Source organism: Telmatherina bonti, assembly GCF_933228915.1.
Source record: "Telmatherina bonti genome assembly, chromosome: 18".
NCBI classification, from domain to species: Eukaryota; Metazoa; Chordata; class Actinopteri; order Atheriniformes; family Telmatherinidae; genus Telmatherina; species Telmatherina bonti.
Window position 1 is genome coordinate 7,168,022 of NC_136616.1, and position 7,396 is coordinate 7,175,417.

The following is a 7,396-nucleotide window of genomic DNA, read 5'->3' on the forward strand; positions in this document are numbered from 1 at the left end:
ATTCATTTTCACCTGCAAAGAAGACATTTTTATTCATCTTCATGTCTTGTCTTTAGTTTTCATGCTGCTGGAACAAGAACTCTGACATCTACAGTTCATCTGATGAGGAAAAACTGAGGTTAACATCTGAAACATGACCACAGTCTTACCTTGAATGATTAACTCTGCTCCACTGACAATGACTGTACGTCTCTTCATGTAGAATCCACAGAAATACAGACCAGAATCAGAGAAATCCACATGTTTGATCCTCAGAAAGACAGTGGAGATGTTGGAGCTCATGGTAAATTTTCCATCTTTGAATCCATGGCAGAATGAAGCTTGACCTTCAGCTCCATACATGGCAGAGATACAGCTGGCTTTGGTTCTGTTCACCACTCTGAACCAGTCCGTCTGGGTTGGAGATGTAGAAATGTTGGAGCACAGCAGAGTGACGTCTTCACCCTGCTGGACCTCCACAGTCTGAGACTCACAGATCCATCCTGAAACACACAGCAGAGAAAACAGAGTTCATTCCAAGCTGATTACAGCAATTATTTCCACATTTATCTGGAAGTTCATCAGGAAAAAGCAGTTGGTGCATTAAAGACATGCTTGTATCTAATGCTGACAACACGCCACTTACTGTGTCTGCAGAGAAGTAAAAGTGTTATTAAGGAGAGTTTCCTCATTCTGCGCATCACTCTGTCACATTCAGACCTCTTTATATTGAGGAGGGGTTTTATTAGGAAGGGGCGTGCTGTTCTAAAGTTCCTGCTAGAAGACTGGAGGGCTACAAAAGCTGTTATCTGTAACATCTGCTGCCGCCTGTTGTTTCTGTTCAGACAAGCCGATGCTGTTCAGGTTGATGGAAAATGGCAGATGAACCGTTGCAGAATGTTGCTGCATTGTGTTTGCTGAGAACAAAGTTTCCTCTCCCAGCAGGGAAAGCTGCTTATTGCTGGAATTTCCTCGTCTACACTTGGGACGGCTTCTTCTTCTCTGTATGTTTATGTGTCTGCTGTAAAACCAGCTCTAAGTACACCTGATTCAGATTCATGTACTTTCTCCTCTGCCACCTGTTGACATTTCAGTCTGTGTTTCATTTCATTCAGGTGTGTCAGGGTGCATTCCCATCAGAATCCCATCTAGACTCGGTCCGATTGGGGACTCAGTTGTAGGGGGGTGTATCCATGCGGACCGAGATCGTGTTCATGCTGCACTTTGGTCAAACAACCCAACCATTAGAATGATATATCCCCATTCCCACCAGAGGTGGTGCTGCAGTAGTATTTAGCAGAAGAGATAACAAGACCTGCGTGAAGAAGAAAATTTGTTTTTCAGCTTATTACTTTGAAAACTACATTGTTCTTGTTGGTACTGACAAGCAGCTGTAATATACACTGTTATAAAAAATGAAGGGAACACCTGAACAGAACAATGTAACTCCAAGTCAGCCACACTTCTGTGAAATGGAACTGTCCACTTAGGAAGCAACACTGAATGACAACCAATTCTACATGCTGTTGTGCAAATGGGATAGACAACAGATGAGACGTGACAGAGTCTGGAGACGCCGTGGAGAACGTTCTGCTGCCTGCAACATCCTCCAGCATGACCGGTTTGGCAGTGGGTCAGTAATGGTGTGGGGGGGGCATTTCATTGGAGGGCCGCACAGCCCTCCATGTGCTCGCCAGAGGTAGCCTGACTGCCATTAGGTACCGAGAGAGAGATCCCTACGGTGTGTTCAGACCAAACGCGTTTTGAGCAGCAAGAGCGGCAGGTTTCCATGTAAAGTCTATGTGGAGGCGCGGCAAGGGGGCGTCGAGCTTTCTCGCGTCGCGTTTTGAGCGTTTTGGGCGTTGGCGAAAATTTAAGAAGTTTTTTAAGCTCGATGCACGTTCCACGCAGAACGCGCGTCAAAAGCCAGAGATGGGCAAAGCTGAACTTTGGCCGCTCGACGCGGGGCATCAACCAATCAGAGCGATCATCTGGCATCTCCTGGAGGATTCCTGTGGTGAACCCAGACACGGGTCTGAGACGCCATTACTCCGTTCAATATTTAGGATAACCATTCCTTGCTGAAAAGCTGAATGTTACTGATTTGGCAACGTAGCAGGACACGTTGCCTAGCAACACTTTGTTTGGGGGTGGCGGCTCTCTGCTGAGTGCGGCTCTTGTTGCATTAACAATAACTATCACTGCACTACGACAACATTCTTCAGCTTTATTTATTAAATAAAACCATGCCATCGCTCTACTGAATCCGCCATCATTCAGACTGATTGGAAAGAAAGCGCCGCTTCCCTCCTCTCTTTTCCGCCGCGTTTGCCGCTCGCTGCAGACACAAGCGGCAGACGCGCTAGAAGCATTGGGAGCTTTTTGGGCGTCCGACACAAAAGTGGCAGTTTAGTGACCCGCGTCGAGCGTTCAGCATTTTAGCGTTTTTGACGCGTTTGGTCTGAACACACCCTCAGACCCCTTGTGGGACCATATGCTGGTGCGGTTGGCCCTGGGTTCCTCCTAATGCAAGACAATGCTAGACCTCATGTGGCTGGAGTGGGTCAGCAGTTCCTGCAACACCAAGGCATTGATGTTATGGACCGGCCCGCCCGTTCCCCAGACCTGGATCCAGCTGAGCACATCTGGGACATCATGTCTCGCTCCATCCACCAACGCCAAGTTGCACCACAGACTGTCCAGGAGTTGGCGGATGCTTTAGTCCAGGTCTGGGAGGAGATTCCTCAGGAGAACATCCGCCGCCTCATCAGGAGCATGCCCAGGCGTTGTAGGGAGGTCATACAGGCACGCGGAGGCCACACACACTACTGAGCCTCATTCTGACTTGTTTAAAGGACATTACATCAAAGTTGGATCAGCCTGTAGTGTGTTTTTCCACTTTCATTTGGAGTAGAACTCCAAATCCAGACTGCCATGGGTTGATATGTTCTATTTTCATTGATCATTTTTGTGTGTCAGCACATTCAATTATGGAGAGAACAAAGTATTAAAAATATTTCATTCATTTAGATCCACAACGTGTTACTTTAGTGTTCCCTTTATTTTTTTGAGCAGTGTATTTTCCTCTGAACATTACGGAAGCGTATACCTGCCACAGTCATGAAAAAGATATTGGATCAGTATTTTGTTATAACGAGAAACTTTCTCGTTATAACGAAATACATATCTCGTTAAAACGAGATTAATATCTCGTTGTTACGAGAAAGCTTCTCGTTAAAACGAGACTCATTATCTCGTTATAACGTGATAGGTTTGACGTCGCTTTCTCGCGGGATATTTGATTCTAGTCTTGAAGGAAAGGAGGGAGAAGATGGAGAGGGATGTGGAGCCGCTTTATGCCTTTTTGAGAAGCCGAAATCTGTCCGAGAAACGCATTTTCACTCTGAGGAAGGACAAAGTAAGTCATGCTTACGAAGCCTAAATGAATTTAGCTGCATGCACCCATAGTGCAGTGATATAGCCTACAGCTAATAACGAGAGCTAGCTTAAAATGAAATGCACTTTGATGTCATGCTTGTAACATGTTTTTCCTATACAATGACGATCTGTGCTGCATAGTGTTATGTGCTTTACATTTTGTTTTGTGCGAGCACTGATCAGTCATTACAGAACCTAGCCTGAATGAAATGTTTATATCAGCTCCACCTTAACATAATCAGCCATATCAATTAGATATAAATTCATATGTGTAAAACCTAAAACGCATCATGCCATTAGCAGAACTAATGGTCATTACTATGGGATGAGTTCCTCCCATAGTCTAGTCACTGTGGTCAAGCCAGCCGCCTCTCGTTTTCACATAGTCAAGCTAGCCGCTCCTACATTAAATACGCTGCTGTGCTTGGCTTTGCCAATAACGATTTAAGCAGCTAAACAACATGAACCTTAAACTATCGAACTGTAATGCTGATATTTACACTAAATAAATAATTGAAACATTAGGTGAGGGGAAAATGTCTGTCTGTCTCTCCTTATAAATATATATATATATATATATATATATATATATATATATATATATATATATATATATATATATATATATATATATATATATACCCTACATACTGTATTTCTCCTGTCAGGATGTTGCAGTTGCAGCTTCTGCCAGAACACGCAGACATTGTTATAAGCTGTTGTAATTTTTGCTTAAGTCAGTGTATACACTGTTTTATATATTTTTCTGTAATGTACGGTAAACCACTGTTTAGTTTAATGTAGAACAGTTACTTCCTTTATGAAATAACCACAAATATGTATATATTTTTTTGTAGATTGACATATCATCCATTGAAAGCATGGATGATGGCAGCTTGGCCACCTATATTCCCATCTATGGTGACAGAATTGCCATCTGAAGATTTTGTTCTGAGTACCAAAGAAAAGGTGAGAGGGATGCACAGCGACAGACACTGCTTCAAAAACGCAGACGAAAGATGGGAATTGACAAAGTACCAGAGGACCCTGACAAAGAAGAATGTGATGCAACTCAAACACACCCAAAGGCATATTTGAGAAATAACCAGCTGGCCGTGAGAAAGACTAGAAAGGTTGAGTTAGGATGGATACATGAGGGAAAGCAGCAACGCAAGAAAAATGGAGGTGGAACAAGGAGAGTTGATTCGCCAAAGGACGCAAAAAAAGCTGACATTTTAAGTGTTGCAAAGGAACTTTTCTTTCCAAATGGAAGCTCTAAAAAGGGAAAGCTGGAGGATTTAACGTTTGATATTTTAGATTATCAAGAGGATACAGTATTAGATGAAGACTTGACAGTTGGAGAACTTTATTCCTTACTCAAAATGGGCATGTTAAGATTTTATCTTTGTACAAGGGAACGAAAAGAATCAAAAATCCCAGAAATCATCAATATTACATATGAAGACATGGAGAATGATGAACCAGAAGATGAAAACAATTTCTCACATTCATCTTACTCTTCCGAAGTCATGATAGGTCCTTACACAGGAGAACCTCTTGCATGGCAACTAGATGACACTACCCATTTTATCAAGTGATGAAGGGGAATCTGTGAGTTTTAATCTGCCATCAAGTACCATAAACTTGGTGAGTTCTGTCAACCAGTCTATCTCAAACTCTATGGCATCAACATCTACTTCCACTGAGGAGGCTGCATCTGCTATTGTGCTCCCAGCATCTTCTGTGTCCATTTTGTCAAGTCATGATGGAGACTCTGTGATTCTTAATATTCCTTCATCTGCCCTAAACATAACCAGTCCAAACAACTCTCTTACAACCAACACTATGCCATGTACATCTAGTGCCACTGAGCATCCCACATCCACATCTGTGCTCCACACACCTAGTGTGAATTATTCCTATGGTGAAGTGCACAGTAACACTGAGCTCTCAGGAAATGATATTGTTAATGTCAACATTAAACGTCACAGAACAAAGCTTATGGATGAAATGTTAGCACAGTTCAAAGATCCTAGCTTGCTCACCTGTCCTCTGAAATTTTGTTTTATTGATGAAATAGGAGCAGAAGCAGATGGAGTCTCTAGAGATGTCTATTCTGCTTTCTGGATTGAGTTTTTGAACAGTACTACTGAAGGGCAAGACATGAGAGTTCCTTTACTTTCCCCAAAGTGGCAGGAGGAAGAATGGAAAGCGGTTGGACGAATACTTGTCAAGGGCTTTTCAGGACCATGGGTATTTCCCTTGCCGCCTTCTACCAGCTTTCACAGTGGCACTAGTTTTTGGGGAGCACTTGGTGTCATCTGACTTACTATTTGAGTCACTCCTCTTGTATATTAGTCCAGAAGAGAGGGATCTTGTGAACAAGGCTTTGCTGGAAGATCTTCTTGGTGAAGAGCATGAGGAACTGCTTGATATGTTAGATCGTATGGGTTCTAAATCTATCCCAACAAGAGAAAACTTGAAGGCTATGCTTTTAAACGTTGCTCACAAACTGATCATTCAACAGCCAAAGTATGCCCTTGATAAAATGGCAGAAGTTGCGAGAACCACATTTGCACATGCCTTCAAGAGCCAACTAAATATTCAAGAAATGTATGAAAACATGAAACCTACAACAAGAAAGGTTCTGAAATTGTTAGATGCCAGTCCTGCTACACAAGCTGAAAGCCAGAGTCTACGATACTTGCAGCAGTGCATAAGAGGGCTGGATCAGGCAGGTCTCAGAAAGTTTCTGCGATTTACAACAGGCTCAGATGTGCTTTGTATCAATAAACTTGAAGTTCTCTTCACATCTTTAGATGGCATAGCACGACGACCGGTTGCACATACATGTGTGGTCCAGTGCTGGAACTACCTTGGACTTATTTGTGCTTCCCAGAACTACGTGTGGAGTTTGATAACATACTGAGCAGCAACAGTTGTTATGTCATGAATATTGCATAAGACCTCTCCCTGAGCCGTCACCTTATCGTGGTGGAGGGGTTTGTGCGTCCCGAAGATCCTAGCAGCTATGTTGTCGGGGGCTTTATGCCCCTGGTAGGGTCACCCATGGCAAACAGGTGTCTAGGGGAGGGACCAGACCAAGCACGGCTCATCGACCTCTATGATGACGACTAACCTGGGCATGAATGTTCCCTTGCCCGGACGCGGGTTACCGGGACCCCCCTCTGGAGCCAGGCCTGGAGGCGGGGTACGTGAGCCAGCGTCTGGTGGCCAGGCCTTCACCCATGGGGCCCGGTCGGGCTCAGCCCGAAAGGGTTACATGGGCCCCACCTCCCGTGGGCTCACCATCTGCGGGAGGAGCCGTAGGGGTCGGGTGCAGTGTGAGCTGGGCGGCAGCAAGGGGCGGGGACCCTGGCGGTCCGATCCCCGGCTGCAGAAGCTGGCTCTAGGGACGTGGAACGTCACCTCTCTGGTGGGGAAGGAGCCTGAGCTTGTGCGCGAGGTTGAGCGGTTCCGACTAGATATAGTTGGACTCCCCTCGACGCATGGCTTGGGCTCTGGAACCAGTACCCTCGAGAGGGGCTGGACCTTCTTCCACTCTGGAGTTGCTCATGGTGAGAGGCGCCGAGCAGGTGTGGGCATTCTCATCAGCCCCCAGCTTGGTGCCTGCATGTTGGGGTTTACCCTGGTGGATGAAAGGGTAGTTTCCCTCCGCCTCCGGGTGGGGGGGACGGGTCCTGACTGTTGTCTGTGCTTATGCACCGAACAGCAGTTCAGAGTACCCACCCTTTCTGGAGTCCTTGGAGGGAGTGCTGGAGGGTGCTCCTTCTGGGGACTCCATTGTTCTGCTGGGGGACTTCAATGCTCACGTGGGCAATGACAGTGAGACCTGGAGGGGAGTGATTGGGAGGCATGGTCCCCCCCTGAACCCAAATGTTGTTTTGTTATTGGACTTCTGTGCTCGTCATGGATTGTCCATAACGAACACCATGTTCCAGCACATGAGTGTCCATAT